This window comes from Prionailurus bengalensis, chromosome A1 (assembly GCF_016509475.1).
Source record: "Prionailurus bengalensis isolate Pbe53 chromosome A1, Fcat_Pben_1.1_paternal_pri, whole genome shotgun sequence".
Taxonomy (NCBI): domain Eukaryota; kingdom Metazoa; phylum Chordata; class Mammalia; order Carnivora; family Felidae; genus Prionailurus; species Prionailurus bengalensis.
In genome coordinates this window covers 215,101,067-215,124,944 of record NC_057343.1, presented here as the reverse complement: position 1 = coordinate 215,124,944, position 23,878 = coordinate 215,101,067, and the positions used below count along the sequence as shown (strand labels likewise).

The 23,878-nt window shown below is 42.9% G+C and overlaps 1 protein-coding gene across 2 annotated transcripts in view; it reads left to right on the top strand.

Annotated features, from left to right (window-relative positions):
* Nucleotides 1-1,514: 1,514 nt before the first annotated feature.
* Nucleotides 1,515-23,878, top strand: part of PDZD2 (PDZ domain containing 2) — a 280,372-nt gene continuing 258,008 nt past the window's right edge. For both annotated transcript variants that reach the window (XM_043600507.1, XM_043600498.1), the window contains exon 1: nucleotides 1,515-1,659. The gene's annotated coding sequence lies outside the window, so the exon portion shown is untranslated. The remainder of the gene's footprint in view (nucleotides 1,660-23,878) is intronic.

The window sequence follows — 23,878 nt, the reverse complement described above, 5'->3', positions numbered from 1 at the left end:
AGAGCCTGGCTGCTAGCTCAGGACCTCTGATTTACATGTCAGGCTTTCCCCCTCTGAGTGAAGTAAGTAAATTTATTTTGAAATCTCCAGGAAATCTAGCTGCTGTTTGGTAAAAGGAGGATGTTTGCATTTTGTTTTTATTCTCTAGCATTTGCTTTCCATTGTTCTGCTTCTCTCTGACTGGGAACCCCAGGGTTATGATTATTAATTTGTGCTTGAATCCCAGCTTCATGTGGCATAAGCGCTTCTGTAGCTTGCCTTGAACTCTGTGTAACGGGCTTTTTATTTTCCTCCAGGAGTGGTTTAAATGAAGGCTGCAGTCTTCTGCAAAGCATAATTGGTTTTAAATTGTAGGTTTAATAATAACGATGCTGGGCTTAATGCAGTACCTTTCAGCCTCTGCTGGCTGCCCTTGGCAACCAGTCACTCATCGACCTGCATGCTGTCCTCAGGAGGGGACAGCTGTTAGGGACTTGAGGCCCCACCCCCCACCCCGCTCTGCCCCATCCTGATATGGACCACAGGGATGAGGGGCTCCAATGTCCCCCTGAAGCCATGGGCCACTGGAGGAAAGGGAGGCCTGGGGACATCCCTTTGTGCCAAGCCTGGGGGCTCCGAGGCTGGACTTTCAAGGTTCTAGGATGTCTTTTTTTTTTTTTTTTTCTCTTTCTTCACCTTTGGGTCTCCCAGCAGCTTATTAGTAATTCTATTGGAAGAAGAGCAGAGGAACTCAAATTCCACAATTCGGCTTCTGTATGGATGGTTTAATTGGGAGACTGTGTTAACTTAATTGGTTATCATCAGGCTTCTGCCTTCTTTCTGTATTTTAAGTAACTCGTTCTCATTTTCTCTTACCATGGCCAATAGCGCGTGCCTTTAAAAAATTAAATCTTGTACTTTGGTCTCTCCAAGTGAAAAGAGCTCTGGTTCAGCAGTCAGAGAGCCTGGATTCTGATTATGACTCTTTCTGGAATGATCTGAAGAGACTTAAACGGGATACTTACCTCTCCTGGCCTCATTTCCGCACTGGATAGATAAGTAGGTTAAATTACAAAATCGCTAGTCCCTTCCAGTGTTTGCAGTGGATGACTTAAGTGTTTCTGTGAAATGACACCAAACTCCTCCTTGAACAACATTTGGAGTGTTTCAAAAGTCAATAAAAATACCATTCTACATATGTTATACAACAGACTAACTGAGGCTTGGACAAGTGAGGGCTTGTTCAGCAAAAACTCAGCATTATGTTATAAAAAGCTCAGAGAAGGATGTTGGTGTTGTGTGATGTGGGGCATCCTGCTTGAAAATTACAGGCAGTGCAGTCAATGACAGGGTAGCGGCATCCACAGCCGCCCTTTGGAGGTTTCCCAGGCTCCACCCTCTGGACAAACCACAGACGTTCAGAACCTGTGGTCTAGTTCATCATGCATGACAAGCAACAACTCCTTATTTGTGTTGGGTTATGAACTGCCTCGTTTCGACTACCGTTTCTGGATGTTTTTGTTTTTGTTTTCATTGTAGATGGGAGCAAATTATGACATGAGAAGAATGAGTTGGGGTAGAAACAGAAATATTAAGCCTGAAGAAGTTTCTTTGGACTGGAAGTCAACAATGGCCATTTGACCAGCATTTTGGAGGAAGTGGTGCTCGCAGAGTTTGAAGGTAGCAAACATAGGATACCCTGTTTTGTGCAAATGCCGCCTACAATGAAGCTGATCAGACAGCTGCATTCTGTTTCCCTCTTTCCTCTTATGAGCACTCTTGGCTCCCGAAGGCGCCAAGTGCATGCATCACTAGACTTTAGATGTTTATCTCTCTCTCTCTCTCTCTCTCTCTCTTGTGTATCGCCTCTAGGCGATGTGTTGTGTATTTTGCAGGGGAAAATGGACAACGGAAGTTAACAGATCTTATTCCTTCAGTGTAAACCTTCTTAAAAAGGACTGAACCTAATGTGAATGATAGCTTCTTTGGGAAGGGAAGCTGTGCACCAACCCCCCCCCTTCCAGAAACAATTTGCCAATCTCTCTGTGAAATGGAGTAGCAGCTTGTGAGTGGCAGATATTAGCAGTGGATAAGATAGCCTGAGCGGTCTGTGCAGTGAGGAAGAAGAGGGGGAAGACGGGCAGAACAGGCAGGAATACCCACTGCTCTTAAGAATTCAAAGTGGCAGGGCACTTGGAAGGCTCAGTCACTTCAGTGTCTGACTCTTGGTTTTGGCTCTGGTCATGATTTCATGGTTTGTGGGTTCAAGCCCTGCATAGGCCTCGACACTGACAGCCTGGAGCCTGCTTGGGATTCTCTCTGCCTCTCTCTCACTGACCCTCCTCAGCGCTCTCTCTCTCTCTCTCTCTCTCTCTCTCTCTCTCTCTTTCTCACTCAAAATAAATAATAAGTAAACTTAAAAAAAAATAATTTGAAGTGGCCATATACAACTGCCCATTTGGACTCCTTTTCTGAGAATTAGGGCCAAAATTTGGGGGCCTAGGTATTAGCTACAGAAGACTGTTGTCTCCATGCTTCTTAAAAAGATTACTTAAAAAGGCTTTAGGGGTGCCTGGGTGGCTCAGTTGGTTAAGCATCCAACTTGGCTCAGGTCATGATCTCATGGTTGGTGGATTCGAGCCCCACGTCAGGCTCTGGCTGACAACTCAGAACCTGGAACCTGCTTTCGATTCTGTGTCTCCCTCTCTCTCTGCCCCTCCCCCACTTGCACACTCGCACGCACGGTCTCTCAAAAATAAACAAACATTAAAAATAAATAAATAAAGCCTTGAGTATCAAAATGCTGGCCTCTCACGTGTTAATGACTATAATTTAGACCTCATAGGAATGGGACAGAGAAGAGTTCTGATGGGGAAAGACAAGGCCAGCAATAAAAGGAGATACGGGCAGGTCAAGCACTCTGGGGATAGGCGGCCGGGTGTTTTCGGGACCTGGTGTGCATCTGCATGTGTCTGTGCAGAGCTCGAGGTCACGTGCTTTCTACCACTGACATAAGACATCTTTGAGAATGAGAACATTTCAGAATTTTTCTAAAGACGGGTTGTACACACTGAGAAAGGCTGTCAGCTCTCTGAGAGTAAGGACTGTTCCAGCTCGTTCATCACCACATCCCCAGCAACTACCCACCAATTTTATTATTTGTTACTATTTGGTGGATAATTAAGTAAAATGAAGAGAGAGAGGGGAGCTTGGGAAGACCTCACACTGGTGCTGACCAGCCATTCCCTCAGGGCTCACATGGGGTCCTGTGGCTGCTGCATGGCTTGTGGGGACACCTAGTGCTTGGTGGAGTAACATCTTCTTTGGATGCTTAAAGCATAAAAATAGTGAAGCATAAAAATAGTTTATTGGATAGGGGCACCTGCGTGACTCAGTCGGTTGAGCATTTGACTCTTGATTTCAGCTCAGGTCATGATCGCAGGGTTATGGAACTGAGCCCCACGTTGGGCTCTGCACTGAGTGTGGAGCCTAATTGGGATTCTCTCTTGCACTCTCTTTCTGTCTCTCTCTGCCCCTCTTTCTCACTCATGCTCGCTCGCTCTCTCTCAAAAATAATAAAATAAGGGTGCCTGGGTGGCTCAATCAGTTGAAGATTTGACTCTTGATTTTGGCTCAGGTCATGATCTCAAGCCCTGTTGTGGGATTCATCCTGCTTGGGATTTTCTCTCTGCCCCTCCCCTGCTTGTGTGTGCCCTCTCTCTTGCTCTCAAATAAAGTTTACACTAAAAAAATAATAATAAAATAAAAAAATTTAAAAACAATAATAATAATTTATTGGATAAAATAATTTAAGTATATCAGGCACCCCAAGGAGTCAATGGGAGATCAAGACAAGAGGAGTCTGGGTGGACTGTGGGATGACAGCCAGGGTCTTTCACAGGGATGATCTAGGGGACACCAGTCTGGCCTAGCACCCGTGGCCATGCCACACACCCCTGGATGTCCTCTTGCTGCTTCTGGCCTCTCAGTGCTGCCCACCTGCTGAGAGCTAGCTAAACTACTCATCTGTGCATCCTTCCTGAAGATCCACAGCCCAGGGTGAGAACACCCATGCCTCTGCTGGCTTGTGACCTTGGTCCTGGCTGTCCTCACTATAGGCTGGTGGGAGGTGGGGCACTGCTTTCCACGTGGGGGAGTCACTCCTTCCAAGTCAGTGGAGCACGGCCGCCAGGCTGGGTGCGGAGGAAAAGACACAGCGTCCCCCGGGAGCAAGAGTTAGAAGGACCCTCAATTCAATGAGTAATCCAGTTAGTAAGCAAATATAAAGAAAGGGGGGAAAAGCACCACCGAGTATGTACATCTTAGAATTTTATTTCATATCAAGTCAGCGTCATCAAGAGCCAACACGTTGCAATGTATTAAGAATATGTTAATGGTGGTTCCCAGAGGCTAACAGCTTATTGGCTGATGGGACACTCAGCACACACTTGAGGACAAGTCTCAAAGGGGAAGAGAATGGTCAAGGTGGTTTTGCTATCAGTTGAATCCAACTGGAACATCAGAGCCAGTGTGTGTAGGCTGTGATTCACCGCCTAGGAGGTCAGCGCTGACTCGGCTCCTCCCCTTCCCACGCAGCTACCAGCTGCACTGGGCTGTTTTCCTGTGGGCCCCGCGTCAGAAGGAGTCAGCTGGGTCCTGTCAGCCCAACCTCATGCCTATAAAGTGCTCCAGCTCCTGAGGTGAATTCACTCTTGTTTTTATTACTCTGTTAATTCCAGCTCCTGTCTGTCCGTCTAACTCATTCCACGTGTCTGGTCCCTTCTGCCCACAGCAGTTACTGTGCAGACCAGGGGCTCGTCAGTTTTGTGAGTCTTTTTTCTTTCTTCATTTTTTCTTTTTAACATTTATTTATTTTTGAGAGACAGAGAGAGAGCATAAGCAGGGGAGGGGCAGAGAGAGGGGGAGACACAGAATCCGAAGCAGGCTCCAGGCTCTGAGCTGTCAGCACAGAGCCCAACGCAGGGCTTGCACTTGGGAACCACGAGATCATGACCTGAGCCGGAGTCGATGGCTTAACAGACTGAGCCACCCAGGCATCCCAGTTTTGTGAGTCTTGTCCGTCATTCTGCTGGCAGCTCTGTCCAGGAGCCCTTTGAGTTCTCAGGTGCCTTTCAAGAGGTGCCTCTTCCTGCTCCTGACCACACTGGATTCTAAACTTTTTGAGGACCTAGACCTTGACCCGTTTGTATTTTTTTTTTAATTTTTTTCTTTAACATTTATTTATTACTGAGAGACAGAGAGACACAGAGCATGAGCAGAGGAGGGACAGAAAGAGAGGGAGACACAGAATCTGAAGTAGACTCCAGGCTCTGAGCTGTCAGCACAGAGCCCGACGTGGGGCTTGAACTCACAAACTGTGAGATCACGACCTGAGCTGAAGTCGGTCGCTTAACCAACTGAGCCAGCCAGGTGTTCCCAGCTGTTTGTATTTTTTAAAATTTATTTTTATTGAAGTATAAGTGACATACAATATATATATTAATTTCAGGTGTACAGCATAGTCATTTAGTATTTGAACATATTGTGAAAGGGTCACCACAATGAGTCTAGTTAGCATCCCTCACCAGATACAGTTACAAATTTTTTTCTTGTGATTTTTTGTTGTTGTTCAAAAAGGTGATTTTATTAAAGTGTGGAAACAGGACCCATGGGCAGGAAGATCTGCCCCAGGACCTTGAGGAGAGACTGATTATATACTCAGGAGTTGGAGAACTTTTTAAGATTTACTCTTAGCTTTCAAATATGCAATAGAGTGTTATTAACTAGAGTCACTGTGCTGTACATTGTGTCCCCATGACTTACTTATTTAATAACTGGAAGTTTGTACCTTTTGACTCCTTTCACCTATTTCACCTATTTCACCTATTTCACCTACCCCCAAATCCCCTATTTCTGGCAACCACCAGTCTGTTCTATGTATGTATGCATTTTTTTTCATTTGTTTGTTCTTAGATTCCACATATAAGAGTGATCATATGGAATTTCTCTTTCTCTGTCTGACTTATTTCATTTCATTTAGCATAATGCCCTCAGGGTCCATCTGTGTTCTTGCAAATGGCAGAATTTCATTCCTTTTTTTTTTTCATGTTTATTTATTTTGAGAAAGAGTGTGTGCACGTGAGCAGGGAAGGGGCAGAGAGAGAAGGAGAGAAAGAATCCTAAGCAGGCTCTGCTCTGTCAGTGCAGGACTCAATGCAGGGCTCAGGTTCTGAAAGGGCTGAGTACTATTTCGTTGTATATACACACCACATTTACTTTACCCATTCATCCACTGATGGACATTTAGATTGTTTCCATATCATGGCTATTGTAAATAATGCTGCAGTGAAGATGCAGGTGTATGTATCTTTTCAGTTACTGTTTTTATTTTCTTTGGATGAATATCCAGAATTGGAATTGTTGGATCTTATGATACTTCTATTTTAAATTTTTTGAGAAACTTTTATACTGTTTTTCAGAGTGGGTGCACCGACTTACATTTCTACCGACAGTGCACAAGGATTCTCTTTGCTTCACACCCTCTCTAATACTTGTTATTTCTTGTCTCTTTGGAAAAAGCTATTCTCACAGGTGTGAGATGTTATCTCATTGTGCCTTTGCATTGTATGTCTCTGATGGGGGTGCCTGGCTGGCTCACTCGGTAGAGCATGCTACTTTAATCTCAGAGTCATGAGTTCAAGTGCCATGTTGGGTATGGAGCCTACCTTAAAAAAATATATATATCTTAGATATAGATATAGATATAGATCTATATATATATATCTGGTGACTAGTGATGTTGAGCATCTTTTAATGTATCTGTGTCTTCTTTGGAAAAATGTCTTTTTAGATTTGCCCATTTCTTAATTGGATTTTTAAAAGTAGCTTTAAAAATTTTTATTTTTTTGGTATTAAGTTCTATGAGTTCTTTATATATTTTTGATATTAACTCCTTATCAGATGTATGATTTGCAGATATTTTCTCTCATCCAATAAGTTGTCTTTTCATTTTGTTGCTGGTTTCCTTCGATGTGCAGAAGCTTTTTAGCTTGATGTAGTCCTACTTGTTTGTCTTTGCTTTTGGTGTCAAATCCAAAAAATCATTACCAATACCAAGGTCAAGTTGCTTACTGCTTATATTTCCTTCTTGGATGGTTTCAGGTCTTATATTCAGGTCTTTAATCTATTTTGAATTAATTTTTGTGTGTGGTATGAGATAGTAGCCCAGTTTCAATCTTTTCAGTGTTGCTGTCCATTTTCTCAACAGCATTTATTGAAGAGACTATCTTTTCCCCGTTGTATATTCTTGGCTCCTTTGTCATGAATTAATTGACGATATATGTGTGGGTTTATTTCTGGGTTCTCTGTTCTGTTCCACTGATCTATTTGTCTGTTCTTATGCCAGTACCACACTGTTTTGATTGTTATACGTTTGTAATATAGTTTGAAATCAGGGAGTGTGATTCCTCCAGCTTTGTTCTCCTTTCTCAAGATTGCTTTGGCTACTCAGACTAGCCAAAGTACTTAGAGTACTTAGTACTTAGAGTTGTTTGTTCTGTGTCTGTGAAAAATGCCATTGGAATTTTTTTAAGTTTATTTATTTATTTTGAGAGAAAGCATGAATGGGGAGGAGCAGAGAGAGAGGGAGAGAGAGATTCCCAACCATGCTCCATGCTCATTGTGGATACTGATGCAGGGCTCTGTCTCACTACCAAGAGATCATGACCTGAGCCAAAATCAAGAGTCAGATGCTTAATCACCTGAGCCACTTAGGTGCTCTGCCATTGGAATTTTGATAGAGATTTATTGAATTTGTAGATTGTTTGGGTAGTATGGACATCTTATCAATATTGATTCTTCCAATCCATGAGCACAGAACGTCTTTTCTTTTTTTATGTATTTTATTTTTTTTATTTTAGAGAGAGCACACAAGTCAGGAAGAGGGGCAGAGGGAGGGAGGGAAGGAGAGAGAGAGAGAGAGAGAGAGAGAGAGAGAGAGAGAGAGAGAATCCCAAGCAGACTCTACACTCAGTGCAGAGCCCAACGTGGGGCTTGATCCCATGACCCTGGGAACATGACCTGACCCAAAATCAAGAGTCGGATGCTCAACCGACTGAGCCACGCAGGCACCCACAGCTTTTCCTTTATTTGTGTCTTCTTCAGTTTATTTCATCAATGTCAAATACTTTTCAGTGTGCAAGTCTTTCACCTCCTTGATTAAATATATTCCTTGATATTTTATTCTTTTGATGCAATTATAAATGGGATTATTTTTCAAATTTCTGATAGTTTGTTACTAGTAGATAAAAATACAACAGATTTCTACATATTGATTTTGTATCCTGCAGCTTTACTCAATTTATTTACTAATTCTGACAGTCTTTATTTAGGGCTTTCTATGTATAGTATCATGTCATCTGCAAATAGTTGACAGTTTTACTTTTTTTTTTTTATTTAGCCAACTTGGATACCTTTTATTTCTTTTTCTTGCCTGATTGCTATGGCTAGGGACTCTAATACTGTGTTTAATAAAAGTAGTATCAGAGAGCATCCTTGTCTTGTTTCTGATCTAAGAGGAAACACTTATAGATTTCACCATTAAAACACTGATGTTAGCTGCAGGCTTGCTATTTATGGCTTTTATTATGTTGAGGCACATTCCCTCTATATACACTTTGTTGAGAGTTTTTATCATAAATGGTTGTCAAATTCTGTCAAATGTTTTTTTCTGCATCTATTGAGATGATCATATGTGATTTTTACCCTTTATTTTGTTAATGTAGTGTATCACCTTGATTGATTTGTGGATGTAGAATCACCCTTGCATTCCTGGAATAAATCCCACTTAATCCCACTTGATGATTCTTTTAATGTATTGTTGAATTTGGTCTGCTAATATTTTGGTGAGGATTTTTGCATCTATGTTCACCAAGGATTGGCCTATAATTTTCTTCTCTTGTAGTGTCTGTCTGGTTTTAGTATCAGGATAATGCTTGCCTGGTAAAATAAGTTTGGAAGTGTTCCCTCCTCTTCTGTTTTTTAGAAGAGTTCAAGAAGAATTGGTATTAATTCTTCTTTGAATGTTTGATAGAATTCACCAGTGAAGCTATTTGGTCATGGACTTATGTCTATGGGGAGTTTTAAAATTAGTGATTCAATCACCTTACTAATAATTGGTCTGTTTAGATTTTCTATTTCATCATGATTCAGTCTCAAAAGATTGCATGTTTCTAGGAATTTATGTTTCTTCTAGGTTGTCCAATTTGTTGCATATCATTTTTCCTAGTGATCTCTTATCTATTTCTCTGGTATCAGTGGTAATGCCTCCTTTCTGTTTTGCTTATCCTTTCAAAGAACCAGCTGTTGATTTCCTTAATCTTTTGTATTGTTTGTTTAGTCTCTATTTAATTAATTTCTGCTCATTATCTGTTTTATTTTCTTCCCTCTACTACTTTGGGCTTCATTTGTTCTTCTATTTCTAGTTCCTTGAGGTGAAAAGTTAGGTTATTTGAGATTTTTCTTGTTTTTTGAGGTAGGCATTTATTGCTATGAACTTCCCTCTTAAAAGTCCTTTACCTGCATCCCATAAGTTTTGGTATGTTGCATTTCCATTTCCATTAGTCTTGAGGGTTTTTTTTCTTTTTTTAAATTTTGCTTTTGATTTCTTATTGACCCATTGGTTGTTTAGTGACATTGGTTGTTTAGTAACCCATTGGTTGTTTAGTCTCCCCTTATTTTCCAGTGAATTTTCAATTTTATTTTTGTAATTGATTTCTAGTTTCATACCATTTGGTCAGAAAAGATGCTTGCTATGATTTCAGTCTTAAAATTTTTTAAGGCTGTTTTCTGGCCTATGTGTTATCTCTACTGGAGAATGTTCCACTTGCACTTGAGAAGAATGTGTTTGTGTTATTTTTGGTGGAATGTTATGTGTATATCTGTTAAGTCATCTGATATAATGTGTTATTTAAAACTGATGTTTTCTTACTGATTTTCTATCTGAATAATTTCTCCATTGATGTAAATGAGGTGTTAAAGTCCCCTACTATTATTGTATTATTGTCTATTTCTCCCATTAGGTCTATTAATATTTGCTTTATATAGTTAGGTGCCTCTATGTTGTGTGCATAAATATTACTAATGTTGTATCTCTTGTTTGACCTCTGTATCAATATATAATTCCCTTCTTTGTCTCTTATTTCAGTTGTTTTAAAGTCTATTTTGTCTGATATGAATATAGTTACCCCAGCTTTCTTTTGGTTTCCATTTGCATGGAATATCTTTTTCCATCCTTCACTATTAGACTGTATATGTCCTTATCTCTGAAGTAAATTTCCTATAGGCAACATATCATGGGTCTTATTTTTTTATTCACTCAGACAGTGTGTATCTTTTGGAGAATTTAGTACATTTAAATTTAAGGCAGTTATTGATAGGTATGTACTAATTACCATTTTGTTCATTGTTTTTTGGCCATTTTGTAGCACCTGTGTTTCTTCTTTTCTTACTCTCTTCCTTTGAGGTTTGATGACTTTTCTTAGTGATATGTTTAGATTCTTTTCTCATTATTTTTTGTTTATCTCCTATAGGGTTTTGCTTGTTGGTTACCATAAAGCTTACATATAGTCTATTTTAAGTTGGTAGCAACTTAAGTTTGAATACATTCTTTTTTTTTTTTAATGTTTATTTATTTTGAGAGAGAGAGGCAGAGAGGGAGGGAGGGAGGGAAGGAGGGAGAGAGAGAGAGAGAGAGAGAGAGAGAGAGAGAGAGAGAGAGAGAGAATCCCAAGCAGGCTTCATGCTGTCAGCACAGAGTCTGATGTGGATCTTAATCTCATGAACCATGAGATCATGACCTTAGCCAAAATCAAGAGTCAGATGCTTAACCAGCTGAGCCACCCAGGCACCCCTTAAGTTTGAATACATTCTAAAGCTCTGTATCTTTACTCTCCCCCTCACATGTTTTATGTTTTTGATATTACATTTTTCATATTTTTATAATCATTGTAGTTACAGCTATTTTTACTACTTTTGTCTTTTAACCTTCATACCAGCTTTATGAGTGATTAACCCACTACCTTTATTATATATTTACCTTTATCAGTGAGATTTACACTTTCATATGTGTTTTTGTTACTAATTGGCACCTTTTCTTTTCAGCTTAAAGAAATCCCTTTAGGGGCACATGGGTGGCTCAGTTGGTTAAGGGTCCGACTTTAGCTCAGGTCATGATCTCGTGATTCATGGGTCTGAGCCCTGCGTCAGGCTCTGTGCTGACAGCTCAGAGCCTGGAGCCTGCTTCAGATTCTGTGTCTCCCTCTCTCTCTGCCCCTCCCCTGCTCACACTCTGTCTCTTTCTCTCAGTAAGTGAATAAACATTAAAAAAAAAAAATCAGGAAAAAAAATCCCTTTAGCATTTCTTATAAGGCTGGTTTAGTGACAATGAACTCCTATAGCTTTTGTTTGTCTGGAAGACTATCTCTTTGTCAGATACAATATTATTGGTTGGATTTTTTTTTTTTTTATTCCAGCACTTTGAATATATCATGCCCCTCCCTTCTGGCCTGCAGAGTTTCTGCTGAAAACCCTGTTGTCTTATCTGGTTCGCATGTATGTAACAAATTGTTTTTCTCTTGCTGCTTTTAAGAATCTCTCCTTGTCTTGGGATGCCTGGTGGTTCAGTCAGTTAAGCATCTGACTTCAGCTCAGGTCATGATATCATGGTCTGTGGATTTGAGCCTTGCATTAGGCTCTGTGCTGACAGCGCAGAACCTGTTTGGGATTCTCTCACTCTCCCCTCTCTCTGTCCCTCCCTGACTCATGCTTTCTCTTTCTCAAAAATAAATAACAAACTTAAAAAAAAAAGAATCTCTCCTTGTCTTTAACTTTTAACATTTTAACTATAATGTGTATTGAGTCTCTTTGGGTTCATCTTATTTGAAACTCTCTGGATCTGTTTATCTGTTTTTTTCCAAGGTTAGGGAAGTTTTCAGCCATTATTTCTTCAAATAAGTTTTCTGCCCCTTTCTCTATCTTTTCATTTTCTGGGACTTCTATAATGTGAATGTCAGTTCACTTGATATTGTCCAATAAGTCCCTTAAGGTATCTTCATATTTTTTCATTACCTTTTTTTTTTTTTTCTGCTCTGATCGTGTGAGTTCTTCTGCCCTGTCTTCAAGTTTACTGATATTTTCCTCTGCTTCATCTAGTCTATCAAACCCCTGTAGTGTATTTTTTAGTTTAGTTGTTGTATCCTTCAGTTCTATGACTTCTTTTTCAAATTTTTAAATATTTTCTTTGTTGAAGTTCTCACTGTATTCATTCATTCTTCTGAGTTTGTGAACATCTTTGTGACCATTATTTTGAACTCTTTAATCAGGTAAGTTATTTATCTCTGTTTCATTAAGGGTTTTTGTTTTGTTTTGTTTTAGCAGCAGGCAAAAGTTTATTAGAATATAAGATTAGAAAATAAGAATAGTAGGAAAGCTCTCTTTACAGAGAGGGTATATTAAAAAATGAATGCCCCTCATTAAGGTTTTTTCTCTGAGGTTTTATCTTGTTCTTTCATTTGTAACATATTCCTCTTCTTCATTTTGCTTGACTCTTTGTGTTGGTTTCTATGCATGAGATGAAACAGCTACTTCTCTGAGTCTTAAAAGGTTGGCTTTGTGTAAGAAATGAACCTTATTATTCAACCCTGCCCTAACTCGTGGTTGTCTATCAAACCTTTGTGAGCATCCAAGTAGCCTATTTTGTTTTACATAGTTCCCAATATTTGAGATTGTGCCAAGACCAGTCAGTGTCCCAAAGTGGATTTCAGTCAGCACCTACATTCAGGCTGATTAGAAGCCAGACCATCAGACAATAACTTTAAAAAAATGCAAATATATATGGTCCCATAAGACTGCAAGTGTAAGTCCCAGAGCAGGTGACCTGAAGGTACCTCTGTGCAGCAGTCACAAAACTGTGGCTCTAGGTGAGTGTACAGGTGTTTTGTTTTGTTTTTTTGTGAAATGCTGGGGAGCTACAGTGATTCAGAGGGAGAGCACATAGATGGTGGACAGTTCCTGAGAATACCTCTGTCATCTCTGATGTGTGTGAAATCTGAAGCCTGTCCTTAAGACCAAAACTCCAGGACTAGCAAGTAGACCTCTTTCACAGAAAGGCTGGGAGTGTATTTCAGTCTGCTGTCTGTGCAGTGCTCTGGAGTGGTTGGCCGCCCAGAGTGGTCTCACCAATTGTCAGTTCCCTGGGTCCCAGGAACACAAGCCCCTCTGGCTGCAAAAGTCAGGCAATCAGGGAGCCCCTGGGTGGCAGCCACAAAAACTGGATCCCCAGATGTAAAACTTGGGTCATCAGACATAGGTAGAACCTCCTCTCTGGGAGATACTGGTGCTCTGAAGTACAGCAGAGGACCAGTGCATAGATAGCACTTGCCAAAAAAAGGGAAAAGAAGAAAAGGAGAAAAAGAGAAGAAAAAGAAAAAAGAGTGGGGAAGAGGTGTGTGTGGACAAGATGGCACCTGCTGGCTTTGGCAAGACAGGGAGAGTGTGGAGGATGGTGTCCACCAGCCTCTGTTCCTAGAGAGGATCCCAGCAAGCTCCCTGCCCCTCAGACCAACACTTTACAATTATGAAATGAGTTCTTTCACACAAAGTCTAGGAGCTTTTCAAAGGGCTGCTTTTACACAGAACCCTGGGATGGGTGAGTCTGTGCACTAGCTTGTAAGGAGCCATGCCTCAGATCACCACAGCCCTATGGGTCTTGTAAACATGAGCCCCATTGGACTTAAAAGCTAGATGTTTGGTGGGCTTCTCTCTCAGGTGCTGGTCTTAAAAGTTTGGGTGACTAATGTGGGTCACAAACCCTTTCCTCCCCAGCTCTTTTGAGTTCACTCCCACTGGGGGTGGGGTTTACGGCAAGATCATGTTTCATCCTTTCCTACCTGTTTTTTTGTGACTTGCCTGATGTGAAAGAGTTGTCGTTCTGCTAGCTTTTAGGGTCCCCCTCCCCCCCCCCCCCCGCCAGGAAATTGTTCCATATATAGCCATAGATTTGGTGTGTCCATGGGAAGAGATGAGTTCAGGATCTTCTGTCACTATCTCAAACCAGAACCTGCAACTTGTTCATATTTTATACCTTCTCTGAGCCTGACACTTAGCAAGAGCTCAACAAATTTTGTTCAATGAACAGTTCAAAGCACTTGGAAGACTACCTGCCTTAAGCCATGCTCAGCCACCCCAGGAAGAGCAGCACCTGAAAGTCTTCCCAGGAGAGATGGAGTTGGAGTCAGGCAACCCTTTCAGCCCAGGGAGGTGCTACGTGAAGGGAAGCCCCAGAGCTTAGCAGATGTGTGGAGCCAGGAAACTGTGAAGGAGAGGGCCCGGGCTCTGGCCTGGGGGTGCCGCATGCATTGGGGTTAGCTTCAGTGTGCTTGCACAGCTCCTGGGCTGGAGAAGTCTAAAAGGGGAGGAGGAACATGATGGCAGGGTGATGGGCAGTGGAGGATTTACTTTCCTCACACGTGGACCCTGGAATGGTCTCCTGATACAATCCCGTGATCAATTGTCATCTTGAAGTAGGAGGGGACCTTAGGGACCTTAAATCCTCTAATTATGAGTTTTCCAAAATGTGTGACTTGGATAAATCTTCCTCTCTCCCTCCTTCCCTCTTTTCCCTTCTTTCTTCCACCTACTTTCCTTTCTTCCTCCCTCCCTCTTTCCCTTCCCCCACTCCCTTCCTCTCTTCTCTTAACATACCCCCCATCTTCTTACCCCAGGTGGGTAAAGGTGTCCATTTTAGAATCTACCCATCTCCTCCTGAAGTATGGAAAGCATATGGCATCTGCCTTAAAAGAAAAATGGTAGAGTAATAAAATGTCAGAGAAAGAATTCTGCTCTTCCCAATAGCCTCCCACCTCTCCCGCCCTGTGTGTTCCCTTGTTACAGTATGTTCCTGGTCTTGCTTGACTGTGTTCCCCATTCCTTCCTCCTCCTCCTCCTCCTCCTCCTTCACAAGCTCTCTCCCTCTCTGAGCCATTAGCTTTGCTCCAACTCTAATTCTAACCGTATTAGCAAGACTCTTTCAACCCACGAGCACTGAGCCCCCATACCAGCACTTCTAATCATCAGCCCCCACCTCTCTTTGTCTGTGCCCACCCACTCCCCCACCTTCTTTCTCTATCATTTCCATCATTATTCTGTTGTTATTTCTAGGTGCCTGGGAGGGAACAGTGTAAGCTAACTGCTTTAAAATCAGTGTGTATTGAGACCACCCTACTCATAACCACAGTGTTTTTTAAAAAGATGCATTTGAACAGCTGTTACTGCATGCACATCAGGCTCTTTCAGGAGGCTTCAGGGTGAACCAAGCTTCCTACTGTGAAATAAAAAGATCAGTTCTTTATCCTTCACCCAAAACTTTTAGTTTAGCCTGATTGGCTGGCCTTCTTGTCGAAGTCAAACATGTGGTCCATGGAATGTTGTTGAGAACATCTTTAAAAAGTTGGGGGGTGGGGTTGGTGGGGAATGAGTATGGTTTTGGGAAAACATAGTTAAACAAACCTAAAGTCTCTGTACCAGGGACTTCTCAGAAGTATTAATGGGTTAAGTTTGATGAAGACAGGGACTGTGTCTTTATTGTTCATTCCAATACCTAAAAATAAAAGGTGATTAACAAAAGAATAAATGCATTATAAATTTCCAAGAAAGGATATGGTTTATGGTGTTTTTTAATCTTGGGATTCTACATTTGCAGAACTCCCAGAAGAGGCTTGAGGGCATCCTGCTTTAGGGGAGGCAGGCAAGAGGAATGGGGGGAGAGTGGGTTTTGGCATCTCCTTTAAGAAGCCAACCAAGAGTGGAGGAGGATTGCCCTTAATGGATAAGGTAGCCATTGGGTTGGTGGCCTTTGTGTTGAACTCAGGTACAAATGCATTAAAACATACTTACTGAGGGGCGCCTGGGTGGCTCAGTTGGTTAAGTGTCGAACTTCGGCCTGGTCATGATCTAGCTGTTCCCAAGTTCTAGCCCCGTGTCGCACTCTGTGCTGACAGCTCAGAGCCTGGAGCCTGTTTCAGTATCTGTATCTCCTTCTCTTTTTCTGCCCCTCCCCCACTCATGCTCTGTCTGTCTCTCTCTCAAAAATAAATACACATTAAAAAAATGTTTTGAAAATTAAAAAAAAAAAACGTATTTACTGAGCATTTGGAATGTACTCAGCATGATTCTTAGGAAGTGTGCGGGCAACATGCTAGGTGCTTGAACAGTAAACCAAACTCAGTTCCTGGCGTGAAGCAACTTCAGGAGCTTCCTTGAAACAAGCCTAGAGGAATAATCAAAGAATAGTACGAGACAATATATAATTGTGAGGTCAGAAGTACAATGCCAATAGTAAATGCTATGAACAGTTTAAAAAGTGGGAAAATGGACATACCTGGGGTTATCATGAAGACATTTGGGAGAAAGTGGGAGTAGAGATGGATGTCAAGGAATGGGATGGGTATGGATTATAGAAAAAAAAGAATAGAAACATCCCAAGGGATCCCATGGGATCTTTGTTTTGTACACTCATGTATCTACTCCACTGGTAGGGCAAGCAATAGTGGAGAGGGGGGATATGGTAGGGTGCTGCTGTTTAGGAGCTATAGGGTGGTAAGGTGGGGCCAACTTAAAGAGAGTCCTGAATACCAGGATGGAAAATTGAAATGTGATATAGGTTCTTAATTTAGGGAGATAAGATGGGGTAGCAACCACAAGGAAAGGCAATCAAAATGGAAAAATGACAGTAGCAGCAGTGTTTTAGTCTAGGATATGAGCTTGGCAACTACCTACCAGATTAGGGAAGAGAAAGAAAAAAAAATATCTAATTGATGATCCAAAGCAAAGAATAAAGTTTGGGAGATAAAGTAGAAGAAAGTAAAGACATCACCAAGAATTTGAATAATTAGGAGAATGTTGGTATCCTTGGAGAAAAGGAGGAGGCGTTTCTAAAATTTCAGATTTTGGTGTAGTCTTAGACATGTTAGGTTGGAAGATATGGCAGAGCACCCCACTAGAGATGTCATAAAAATAGTTGGAAATATTATTTTGAAATTTGCATTAGAAGTCGCAGTGAGGAAAACAAGAGAGCTAAGGGCTCAAGACTGCTCCTCGTGCATTCCCCCACCTGATCACCACGTAGGGACAGTTTGTTGCATGGGAGGGATGCTGGGGTCCACAGCTCTGAGAAGGCTAGAGGACTAAGTTTGTGGACAAGTTGGAATTTATAATGGATAGTTGATGCAGACATTAAAGAATCAGGGGTAAAAGCCAAAGAGACCTTATAGCAACTTTCTGAATCAGAGTCTCTGGGAGTTTGGATATCTAGATTAAAAACAGGCATCTGATGGGATTCTGTGTACACAATGCCTTGAAGACCTTTCTTTTTGCTGACCAAATCTCATGCCAGTCAGTTAAATATTATAAGAAAAAATTCTACTTAAATATTAACAGTCCACTAGTTTATGCATACTGGCTTAATATGCAGTTTCTTACTTTCCAGAGGTGGTTGAAATTAGTTAACTCATTCAAAATTTTTAATGGCACCAACAGATAACTGAGAAGTTCTGAGCAGTTATGTTGAGACATCGTGGCTAATTAATATTCAGACAGAGCTTCCAGAAAGCTGTCGTGCAACTTGATTGTTTTTAACTTTTAAAGTCATGAGCAGAATTATAAAATAGACTGTATATATATTTTAAAGACCAGATTGCTTCAGCAGCAGTAATGTTAGGCTGAAGTGATGACCACATTCTCTGGTTGTACATTGGGATGAGACATGGGTGGAAAACCCTAATGGGAGTGTACTGAGGCCAGGGCCAGACTGGGAACCTAACATTTGGAAATCACTGGCACCACATCCGGACTAGATCGAGCACAGGCCACACGCAAAAGTCAGAAGTGAACAGCAGCAGACACAAAGACAAAGGCAGGGTGCAGGCGGTAGGGCAGGCATATAACTGACCAAGACTAATTCTTTGGTGTGTGCATGTGGTAAAATACACGAAGCATAAAATTACCATTTGAATCATTGTAAAGTGTACAATTCGGCAGCATTAAGTACACTCACAATGTTGTGCAACTGTTACCACGATCTAATTCCAGGGTTTTTTCATCATCCCCAAAAGAAACTCCATACCCATTGAGCAGTCCTTCCCTGTTTTCCCTCCTTCTAACTCTTGGCAACCACTAATTTCCTCTCTGTCTCTATGGATTTGCCTGTTCTGGATATTTCATATCAGTGGAATCACAATACACGTGTGGCCTTTTGTAACTGACTTCTTTTCACTTTGCATTATGGTTTTGGAGTTCATACGCGTTGTAGTAGGTATCGGTAGTACGTCATTCCTTTTTATGGTTGGGTAATATTCCACTGTATGGATATACTGATTTTGTTTATTCATTCATTAGCTGGTAGACATTCAGATTGTTTCCACCTGTTGGCTATTGTGAACGGTGCTGCTGTGAACGTTTGTGTGCAAGTTCTGTTTACACACATGTTTTCATTTCTTTGGAGTTATATACTTAGGATGGGAATTACTGAATCATATGTTAATTTTGTGTATAACTTCTTGAGGAATTGCCAAACTTTTCCACAGCAGCTGTACCATTTTACATACCCCGCCCCCCCCCTCCCCCCAGCAAAGTGCACATGAGTCTGTGTCTCTACATCCTCACCAACATTTGTTTGACCATGACTCTTTCTTGTTGTAAGAGTTTCACAGCCACGTGCTTCTTCGAGGGCCAGGGGCTGACCCCAGTGCGCCGACCTCCAGTCGTTTTCAAGACCCAGCTCTCTGTGGTGGCGGTCTGAAACAACCACCATGGTGATGGATGGAGAGAATGTGCCTCAGCCAGACGCTTCCTGTTCGGTGTCCCCAGCTCAGCTCACTACCTCAGCACTTACACAGTATCTGCCTTCCTGCTCAGTCATCCCCCCTGATGCCAGAATAGGCCTTTCCCTCCCTTTAGTGGGACTATTCAACACTTGAACCAGTTCACAGTTGTGCTTCAACTTCGATGGAAGCCATGTGTCCTGGTGATTGTTGAGTACAGCTGCCTGAGTGCAATCACTGGCCACAAATCAAAGCTTGTTAGATGGATGCAGTAAATCATATAAGGACTAGGGATGGAGGAGATTTTATTTATTTATTTATTTATTTTTAAATTTTTTTTTCAACTTTTTAATTTATTTCTGGGACAGAGAGAGACAGAGCATGAATGGGGGAAGGGCAGAGAGAGAGGGAGACACAGAATCGGAAACAGGCTCCAGGCTCTGAGCCATCAGCCCAGAGCCTGACGCCGGGCTCAAACCCACGGACCGCGAGATCGTGACCTGGCTGAAGTCGGACGCTTAACCGACTGCGCCACCCAGGCGCCCCAAGGGATGGAGGAGATTTTAAATGGAGTGCTGAAGTCAAGAGATAATCCAGCCTTCTATCTCTAGTGTCTTTCCCACTTGGAGTGTTCCTTTCAGCTGTTTAAACTTGACCTGACATTTATAGGCATTTTCCAGCCACCTCTCCCGCCCCCTTCTCCCCCCACGCCCCCTCCCCCCGCCACACTTCCCCTCAGCAATGAGCAAACTTGGAATAATTTTACTTGAAATCAAGGTGGACCTCAGTAAAGCGGGTAATTAAGAATGTGATTTTATAGGGAGTTATGAGAAATCAGAAATGTCTCTTTCGTTTGAATAAGAGTTATTGGTTTGGGAGGGCAGTGACTGAGACATCATTATCTGTGTTCTTGGAAGCTGAGGGGCTCTGAGAATAGCCCTCAGTCACTCTTAGTCTGAGGGTGAAACTTGCCAGTGTCAGCATGACCCCGACTCTTGCCGGCAGGGCACCTCCGTGCCAGGGGCTGCAGCCCCAGGGGGCCCACTGCCATCAGGCTGTCAGACTCTTCCTAAGGAAAGCTTTCCCCAGTCTTTCTGGCTAGTCCCCGGTGTGCCGCATGCTGTCTGCTTCAGCCACAAAGCTCTGCCCTGACCAGCTGTGCAGTTTCTTTTTCTTTTTTAAAGGTTATTTGTTTTGAGGGGCACCTGGGTGGCTCAGTTGGTTAAGCTTCTGACTCTTGGTTTCGGCTCAGGTCACGATCTCAGAGTTTTGTGAGTTCGAGCCCCGTGTTAGGCTCTGCACTGGCAGCGAGGAGCCTACTTGGGATCCTCTCTCTCCCTCTCTCTCTGCACCTCCCCCACTCACACTGTCTCTCTCAAAATAAATAAACTTAAAAAAAAAAGAGAGAGATTGTTTTGAGAGGGAAAGAGAGTGCTAGTTTGCACGAGGGGGTGGGGGTAGGGAGGGGCAGAGAGGGGGGGGCAGGGAGAATCCCAAGCGGGCTCCATGCTGTTAGCACAGGGCCTGATGTGGGGCTCTATCTCACAAACTGTGCGATCGTGACCTCAGCTGAAATCAAGACGCTCAACTGACTGAAACGCCCAGGTGCCCCTAGCTGTGCAGTTTCTCACATGGAGCAGACCGAAAAGAAAGAAATTCAACAACCTGAACAACAACCGCCACCTACGACAAAGAATGAATGATGTTCACAGGCCCGAGAGAAGGAACCACTTTGGCAGGTTTTCATTTGCAGGTTGATGACATGTATTCCTGAATGTAATTTGACAGGAGGAACGTGGAAACTTTGAGGAGACTGGGTGGGAGTGACAGCAACAAGATAGAGGAACAGGACATCCTAGACCCTCCTGTCCCCCACAGAGGCATCAACTTGACAAGTGTGTGTGGACCAAGTCCCTTTGTGAGAAGTCCAGAAACCAGTTACCCAGGCGAGCGTGAAACCAGCCACATTGAAGCCAGCCGTCTAAGTCACAAGTGGGTAACTGCATGCAGTCAGTCTTCAAGGACTTTGAAAATAAACGAGTCAGCCCTCTGATGATAAAATAAAAGATCAGTGAGTGGTGGGATCCAGCAGAGACCTCACGTGGAAGAAGGGGTATGAAAAAGAGAAATGTTAGGGAGGGAGCTACAGGATTCCAGGGCAAGGCACCTCACCTGTCCGTCCGTGGCCTCAACACTCCTGCTCATGGTGGCTGGAGCAGCAGCGTCCTTGGAGGGAGCAACCCCCCCCCACCCCCCGCCCTGCTCCTCGACAGAAGATATTCTTCCCTCTCCCGAAACAGCAGCAGCCGCACTTTCCTCTGGTTTGGAGCTTCAACCTTCAACCTTACTTATGCCTAAGAGCTAAAATTGGGAAGGACTATTTATTGCTTTAAGTGAAAGATTTCGAAGGCGGTAATTTAAGTTAATAATAAAGATAAAAAACAGTTTCCTGCCCACCACTGCTCTCTCTTTGTCCTCTTCCTCCTTGCCCTATTCTCTGAAAAATGCAGTTGGAGAAAATATGACCCTGGGGAACAGTGGATGTGAGAAAGCTGTGTAGCCCAGGCTGAAAAGCAATTAGCTGTCCCTGAGCAGTCTTCGAGCAAGCAGAGGCGTGTCCCTGAGGCAGGAAGACATCACCATGATTTAGTTCTGTGTTGCTTGGTTTGCTGATAGCGTGCTGTGTGTACTGAGGCCCCATAAGAAATGGCTGGCAGAAACTGAGGCCACCACTTTACCCAGCTGGACTGTATCTTTGTTGTGACCCAAGGGTCAGTGAGTACTAAAGAGAAGGCCCAGGCAAGCTGTAGCTCTGAATATGTATTCAGCCATGAGCTGTTGCTCAGGTTTCAAAACAGCAAATTAAGATTGGGCATTCCTTGGGGCACCTGGGTGACTCAGTCAGTCGGTTAAGCTCCTGGCTTTGGCCGAGGTCATGATCTTGCAGTTCTTGAGTTCGAGCCCCGCATCGGGTTCTGTGCTGACAGCCTACTTCGGATTCTATGTCTCCTTCTCTCTGTGTCCCTCCCCTGCTTGTTCTCTCTCTCTCTCTCTCTCTCTCTCTCTCTCTCTCTCTCTCTCTTAAACATAAATAAAAAGTTTTTTTTTAAAACATTGGGTACTTCTTTATGTTAAAAAAAACAAAACAAAACCAAAGTTCCTTTCTAGTACTGTCACCCATGATATGGAACTCAGATGTCCACATCGGAAAAGTGCTAATAAGTAAATATAAAAATGAGTTTGATGTTCAAATAAATTTTAAAAGTGCCTGGGTGGCTCAGTTGGTTAAGAATCCAACTTTGGCTCAGGTCATGATCTCACAGTTTGTGGGTTTGAGCCCCGTGTGGGGCTCTGTGCTGACAGCTCAGAGTTAATTTATTAACTTAAATTACCGCCTTGGAAATCTTTCACTTAAAGCGATAAATAGGCCTTCCCAATTTTAGCTCTTAGGCATAAGTAAGGTTGAAGGTTGAAGCTCCAAACCAGAGGAAAGTGCGGCTGCTGCTGTTTCGGGAGAGGGAAGAATATCTTCTGTCGAGGAGCAGTGCTGACAGCTGCTTTGGATTCTGTGTCTCCCTCTCTCTGCCCCTCCCCTGCTCATGCTTTCTCTCTCTCTCTCTGTCTCAAAAATAAATAAACATTAAAAAAAAGAAATTTATTTTAAAAAGTGCTGTTTTAAGCCTTAAACAGGTTTTGACAGAACAGGGCTTCTCAGAGACTTCAATAAGAATGATGAGTTTGAGAGGAGTTTGTAATAGACAGCCATTCTCACGTGTCTGCTAATGGAAACTCCAAGGATGGCTCTTGGCCATGTTATTTGGTGGAACACCAGCTGCTTCTATACCTGTCCCTTAGTTCAAAGGTGTCCACTGTCTCTGGCGGTCTTCCATGCTAGATGATTCAATACCCTGCATTCATTCCTCTTTCACTTGATGGTGTTTCTAACAAACTGACCCATTTTGACCATGTTTCATGTAAGACCTATCTGTCAACTTGAAGTAAGAGGACTATTTAAAGGTCTCAGACCTCACTGCAATTTTGATGATGGGGAAAGGGAGGCCCACGGATGGCGAAGCTGTGAATGGCAGCACCACCGGCCAGTCGGTGTAGCCGTGCAGTGTGGCAGTGTCTGATGGCCAGCTCAGTGTCCCCAGCCCCTTACTTTTCTATACACAACCTCACTTGAGCCCAAGGATGTGGTTCCTGGCTTGTTCCCTGGCTTGTTCTTTTTTAATGTTTATTTATTTTTGAGAGAGAGACAGAGCGTGAACAGGGGAGGGACAGAGAGAGAGGGAGACACAGAATCCAAAGCAGGCTCCAGACTCCGAGCTGTCAACACAGAGCCTGACACGGGGCTTGAACTCATGAACTGAGAGATCATGACCTGAGCCTAAGTCGGACGTTTAACCGGCCGAGCCTCCCAGCCTCCCTCCTGCTTCTGGTTTGTTCTTAATCCGTACTTCTTGGGAGCATTTATCCAGGTCCTTTATGCCAACTATTGTTTAGCCATTTCCACTTTATCCAATTTTGAATAGAGAGATTCCTTGCCAAATATTTTTGATAACATATTTGAAGACAAAATAATAAATTGGAACAGCTTCATTCCTACAAGCCTACCTTTCCACCTGTGGGATCAGTGCTTCCTTCCAGAGTTGTCACCACATCTAGAGGCTTGGCCCAGCCAATGGCAAAAGGGTAGGTAGAACCAACTGCATGAACCCAGGACCTGAAGTTTGGTGTTGGTCCACCGGGTGAGGTAGGCAGGGTTTCATATCAAAGGCGTTCGGCAACAGCCTGCCTTGGTTCAGGCAAACAGTTGGCACCAGAGTCCCCAAAGCTGGTGGAACTCAACCAAGGGTGGGCTGGTGGGCCACTTGCAATGTGCAGCCACCAATGTGAGAGACGAGGTGGTACTCCAGATTCTAAGGTGGGAACTAATGAGAGAGGTGAGGCTTTGGTGGTTAGAGCTGAGGGCACGATCGGGACTGAAGCAGGGATGAGGACTGACGCTGGGTCTAAGGGTA